Raw genomic sequence first — 7,249 nt, 5'->3', positions numbered from 1 at the left:
AACTGAGATTGAAATACAACAAGGCAGAAAACAAAGCCAACACTAGCACTTTGATCTATCAAGCAAAAGCAGGTTATGAAGCCAAGGGGGCTCGGACCCAATCCAGGTTTGAGACATCCCAGCTTTTCTAGCATACTGAGCTAGCTCATGTGCCACTTTGTTGTAGTCCCTTTTCAGATGCAAAACTTTCCAAATCCTAAACTGATTAAGCAAATTAAGAATACCAAGAATAACAGGGCCCATAGTACCATGGCAAGAACCAGAGTTCACGGCTTGGACAGCAATAAGGGAATCTGATTCTATAAGCACCTGAGGAAACTTCATCTCAGCTGCCAAAAGAATTCCAGCCTCAATTGCAATAGCTTCAGTAGTCTCCACATCATAGGAAGCATTTAACAAAACGCCTCTTGCAGCAACCATAATACCTCTACAATCCCGAATCACAACCCCAACACTAGAGCGTCTGCCATCATCAGCTGTAGCTCCATCAACATTTATCTTGAACATGTCTGGCGGTGGGGCTGCCCATCCTACACCAGGGGGCTGCTGCCTGAGAAGGTTTGCTGTTATAGCACCCTTATAGTCACACCGAAGCCTTTGGGCATAATCCCAAACCTGAGAGGGTGTGAGACAAGGCTGTTCATGCACCACCTGGTTCCTATTGTACCAGATTGACCAAGCTGTGACGAAGAAGATCTCTATATCCATATCTGTCCCCTTATCCATAATTCGCAAAGCTATATCTGTGATATCCAAGTTTCCTTCTCCCAAATTTAATGGACAGGACTGCCAACTCCACCAAACCTCCCAAGCCTTACAACAATGGACTAATGCATGTTTAATGCTTTCCGGACCTTTTCCACATAATGGACATGAGCCTTCAATTCTGACCCCTCTGTTTTCCAAGTTTTGTCGAGTAGGTAGTCCATTCATACAAGCCCTCCAAGCGAAAACTCTGATTTTTGCAGGTAGTTTCAGTTGCCACATCTTCTTCCAAAGGGGGGTCCTATAGTCTCCATTTGAACTCTCAGCTTCCACAGTTTGATCCACTAGCGCTAAAGCCACATAATACGCACTCTTGACAGAAAAAACACCCCGCTTGTTTCCCATCCAGCCAATGGTATCCTCAGGTAAGTTAAAGCTGAGAGGAATATTTAGGATGGTTTGGGCTTCGAAGGGTAAAAATAGGGAATGGACCACATCAGCTTTCCAACGCCTTGTGTCCTCATCAATGAGGGAAGAAACCATAGGAAAATCATCAAAGAGTCTTGGTGGGCTGCATACTCTATATGTAGTTGGGGTGGGGAGCCATTTGTCCTCCCAAATGTGTATAAGTTTCCCATTTCCAACTCTCCACCTAGAACCCCTCCTTATGACCTCCAAACTGTTGAATATGCTCCGCCAAGCGTACGAGGGATTGCTTCCAAGCTTCGCCCCTAAGACATCTCCAAAGGGGTAATATTTTGCTTTGTAAATGCGAGCCACTAAGGAAGATGGGTTCGAAAGAAGACGCCAACCTTGCTTTGCTAGCATAGCTAGGTTGAAGGCTTTGAGATTGCGAAAACCCATCCCCCCTTGTCTCTTAGCCTTGCACATCTTTTTCCAACCAATCCAAGCCATCTTTGTTTCTTGGTTTTTCTGACCCCACCAAAAATTCCTCATCATCCCTTCCAAATCCTCACAGAGACTTTTAGGCAACAGAAAACAACCCATAGTATAAGTGGGAACCGCTTGCGCTACTGCCTTGATAAGAATTTCTTTCCCCCCCATCGAAAGCATTTTTTCTTTCCAACCCGATAGCTTTTTCCCCACCCTTTCTTTGATTTCAGCAAAAACTTGTGTTTTGGACTTTCCTATTAGAGATGGGAGACCCAAATACTTTCCATGTCTTGTATTTTGCATAGGTCCCAGGATGTCTATCACTTCCTCTTTCATGGTGGAAGATGTATTGTGGCTAAAGAACACAGAGGATTTATCCGTGTTCACTTGCTGACCCGAGGCAGCTTCATACTGCTTAAGCATCTCCACCATTTTGCTGCATTCCAAATTCTCTGCCTTACAGAAGAGTAGGCTATCGTCGGCGAAGAACAGATGAGTTACTTTCGGACTGCCTCTGCACACTGATATACCAGTGAGGGCGTTATTGTTGTTTGCTTCTTCAATGAGTGCAGAAAGGGCTTCCGTGCATAATAGAAAGAGGTAGGAAGAGAGCGGATCCCCCTGACGCAGCCCCCGAGAGGGTACTATGCTGCCATGTGCTTCCCCGTTGATAATTATGGAATATGAAACCGTGGTGATGCATCTCATAATCCACCCTATCCATCGCTCATGAAATCCCATTCTTCGCATTACCTCCTCAATGAACTTCCACTCCACTCGATCATAAGCCTTGCTCATGTCCAGCTTGATAGCCATAAATCCATCTCTTCCTTCCTTTTTATGATCCAAGTAGTGCATTAGCTCAAAGGCTACAAGGATGTTATCTGTGATCAGCCTCCCTGGTAAAAAGGCACTCTGATTTTCTGAAATGAGCTGTGGCAAAACTACTTTGAGGCGGTTAGCAAGAACTTTAGAAATAAGCTTGTAGGCAACATTACTAAGGCTTATGGGTCGAAAATCCTTCATTCTGGTAGGTTGTTTAACTTTTGGCACAAGAGTGATATTAGTTTTGTTTAATTCAGACATGGGGTTATCCAAATTAAGCACATTAAGTACCATACTAGTAACATCACAGCCTACAATATTCCAGTATTTTTGATAAAAAATAGCTGACATACCGTCGGGGCCGGGAGCACGAGTTGGGTGCATTTGTTGAAGAGCTACTCTGACCTCTTCTGCAGAAAAGTTTCGAACCAAGCTGTCATTCATTTCTCCAGAGACTTTGGCTGGAATAAGGCTTACTACTTCAGTAATTCGGGTTGGGTTTGTAGTAGTGTAGATGTTCTCGAAGTAGGAGATAGCCGTGGCTGCAACACTTTCTTTGCTCTCACACCATATTCCATTCTCATTCCATAGCCCTAATATAGTGTTCTTTTTTCGCCTCTCTGATGCACGGTTGTGGAAATATTTTGTATTGCGATCACCCTCTCCCAACCATCTAACCCTTGATCTCTGCTGCCACCACACTTCTTCTCCATCTAGTAATTCATTTATTTCTTTTTTCAACCTATTAATTTCAGCTCCATTCTGTCCTTCCTTATCCTGCACAGTCAGCTTGTGTAGATTCTTCTTCTTTTCTTCAATCTTTTTCGGTATATGCCCAAAGACTCCCAAACTCCAACTACCCAAAGCACTGGAACATTGCTTAAGCCCTGCAGCAAGACCACTCGGAGTACCAAGGTTGGAGCCACTATTCCACACTTCCTCAATTACATCTTTGCAGTCAGCCCTGGTCGTCCACACAGCCTCAAAATGGAACCTACGTTCCTTACTGCGCCTAAGAGAACTAGCCTCAGTTAGAAGAAGGGGGCAGTGGTCAGATGTGGTATCTACAAGGTGGTGAACTTTGATGTTACAAAAATGCTCAAGCCAATCCAATGTTGCAAAAGCGCGATCAAGCCTCAAATAGACCCTGTCCACTCCTTCCTGTTGGTTGCACCAGGTGAAATCCGCTCCGCAGTATCCCATATCTTTAAACCCACATCTATTGACAACTCTTCGAAAACTCTCCATTTGGTTTTGAGACCTTGGAACACCACCCATTTTTTCCTTTGATGAGAGAATTTCGTTAAAGTCTCCAAGACACAACCAAGGCAATTTGTACTGGCGGTTCAACGCATCAAGAAAATTCCAAGAATCCTTACGACGGTGGGTTTCAGGATGCCCATAAAAACCTGTTATTCTCCATTGAAATCCAGCCCCTTCCCCAGTTATCACAGCATCAATATGATGCATTGAGTAACTCTTAATCTCAAGATTCACCTCCCTTCTCCAGAGCATTGCCAAGCCACCCCCTTTCCCCTCCTTCTTTACATAGAACCCGTTTTCAAAACCGATTTTCATTCTAACTTTTGTCATACCTGCATTTTTCTTATGTCCTACTTTTGTTTTTGCTAATGATGCGAAATAGAATGTGTAGTAGAGTAAGACCTCATTTTACCGTACGTAAACCTTTACATATGTTTATGTTAACGTTGTTGTGTGTTTGCGAGTGATTGAATAATGAGCGAAAATACGAAAGAGAAAGGATACAAAAGATTACGGTGAAAAAATCTTAACAGCTACATATTGTCTATTATGACAATGAACTTAATTTAAGATTTATATATTAGAAAATACATGACTAATTCTCGATTAAGTATATATTAACTCAATATTAAGTTACATATTCTACAAATACATATATAGGCTTACAATTCAATTGGGCCACTTGGGCCATAATATATCTAACACAACTCCTCAAACTTGTTAGAGATATATATTAGACATATTAGCCCAATGTAATAGGCCCAAGTCCATTCCTGCTTGTACTAGTAGTCTAGGGTTTAGTCGCCTATATATACTCATGTTAGGGTTCATTGTAACACAGGTTATTGTACTATACTCTCATACAATAAAGATGTAGCCCTTAAGGGATTTCTCCGTGGATGTAGGCCGTAAGGCTGAACCACGTAACCCTCGTGTTCTCAGTGTTCCTCCTCTATGCTTCCTCTTCCGCATCTACTCTAGCATACACAACATGATATAACACATCTCTATGCTAATATTTAACATGGTATCAGAGCCAAACTCCGTTCTTGGCATCAAACAAACATCTCTAGCAAGCAAAGAAGATTCTCACGTGCACACCACCATCAAAAGTCATATGCTTGTCAGCTGGATCTAGACTCCACGGCATCTCGCAGCCGCTATGGCTCTCACTGCTGTGTCCAGATCTTAAACCCAAGCTATCAGTGTCTCTCCCTATCAGATCTGTGCACATCAAGCCTTCGCCTAATGAAACCAACAAGACATACGTGCTCCACGGCATATCGCGACCAAAATCCAGAAACCCGACCTCCAACGGCAGCCGCACGCGCCACCACGCGCGACCAATGGCTCCTGGAACTCTCACACGCGCCGCCGAAGATTCTCGACTCCCAGCTCGGATCTCAGTCACACGCGCCGCCAAGCCGGCCTTGTCGTCCACCGATCCACTTGGCCTGAGAATCTAGTAATCATACGAGCTCTCACGTGCCTCCACGCGCCACAGTAGCCTCTGGAAAATCTCCCACGCGCCGCCATAGATTCTTGACTTCTAGATCGTCTTCTGGGCGCACGCGCCACCCTGTCGGCCTCCTCGTCCGCCGATCTACGAAACTTGAAATTACGGGCCTCAACCGATCTTACACGCGCCTCCACGCGCCTCACAAGTTTCTGGCATCTCCTCCACGCGCCGGTGAACATCGCACGCTCCTGCCAGCGCCGGAAAACTCCTGCTGATGTCATCTAGCGTCACCAGATGATGTCATCACTCCACGTCAGCAGCCATGCAAGCACCTCCACATCAGCCCTAGTCCACGTCAGCGACACATCATCAGCCACGTCAGCAGTGTCGTCTCGTCAGCACCACGTCACCTAGCTGACCGTTGACCCGGACCGACCCGGATCTGACCCGTGAGCACTTTGACTGTTGACTTTGACTCTGGACCAGTTGACTTTTACTTTTTGCGTTGACCTTTGACCAAAAGTCAAAATTTCCAAAAGGGCCTATCTTGCTCAGTTTTTCGCGTAGATTCCGATTTTGGGCTCCATTTCTGCATTTGAGACTCTGAAATTAGTCAATTGGCACATTCTTCATTGTGGTTTTTTTTTTTAAGGCATTCTTCAAGGCATCTCCAAGTGATCTTCTCATACTTATCCAACCTCAAGCCTTCATCGAGCTTCCGCCTTGAGTTTGAGGGAGGGTGTTAGAGATATATATTAGACATATTAGCCCAATGTAATAGGCCCAAGCCCATTCCTGCTTCTACTAGTAGTCTAGGGTTTAGTCGCCTATATATACTTATGTTAGGGTTCATTGTAACACAGGTTATTGTACTACACTCTCATACAATAAAGATGTAGCCCTTAAGAGATTCCTCCGTGGATGTAGGCCGTAAGGCTGGACCACGTAACCCTCGTGTTCTCAGTGTTCCTCCTCTATGCTTCCTCTTCCGCATCTACTCTAGCATACACAACATGATATAACACATCTCTATGCTAATATTTAACAAAACTAAAGGTAAAAAGCATGAGTTTAGAAGGTCGAACTTGAATGTAAAAGTTGACAAGTCAATTGATCAGCATAGGTGTCACATCGGCTACATTGTCATCTTCATGCAACATGGGCCATTAGAAATATTTTGGTGGAACAACAAAACTTGTCACCTGGGTTGATGGCAGGCGCAGTGATTTTTTGTTTTGGTTGAATTATATATAGTGGCTTATGGCTTTGACAGAAGACAAACAAAATTTGAGAGCCAAGATCAAATTTTGGCTTTGATAAAAGTTATTGTGTGATTATGAGTAATTGAATGATGAGATGAAATGTTTCTCAAAAAAAAAAAAGAATGATGAGATGAAACATAAAAGAGAGGAGCAAACATGAATATATAACTAAGTCCTAAACTAATTATATATTAATTCAAAATTAAGTTGCTTGTTTTACAAGTGCATGCCTACAATTTGTTTAATTTACTTGGGCCATAATATATCTAACAACAAATATAACATATTATTTGAATTTATAGGGAAGAACTCTAAAATTTATTAAATTGTCTAAAATTTTGTTATATATAATACACTTCAATTTCTTTTCTTTTTTTTTTTTTTTTTTTTTTTTTTGGTTTATGGACCAGTTTATACTTTATAGGCTCCCAAAAAAAGTTACAATACCACTGTACAAATTATCACTTCAATGCTGTTCTTTTTCTTTGTGATAAATTTCTTATTGAGCAAATTAATTCCTGTTCCTCTTCCTTTTAGCTTTACACCAAAAAAAGAAAAGAAAAGAGGAATACATCATACAACAATTCCCTAACTCGTTCTCCGAAAGACCACTTCATTGTTTTCCGAAAATTTCAGCTTCCTCTCATCCTAATTTCCTTTTTCGGTCTTTTGGGCCAATGGGCTTCCATAATCTCTTGTCATTTCACTCTAATTCCAGAGACAACATTAACAATTAATCTACCCAAAAAAAAACCCGGTATGCATGGCAGTATGGCATCTACCAAATATTTAATGTGTGAAAGAAACTGGTTCCTTTTTTTTTTTTTCTTTTTTTTTCTTT

Source organism: Quercus robur, chromosome 5 (assembly GCF_932294415.1).
Source record: "Quercus robur chromosome 5, dhQueRobu3.1, whole genome shotgun sequence".
In the NCBI taxonomy this organism is placed as follows: domain Eukaryota; kingdom Viridiplantae; phylum Streptophyta; class Magnoliopsida; order Fagales; family Fagaceae; genus Quercus; species Quercus robur.
This window is presented reverse-complemented; position numbering follows the sequence as displayed.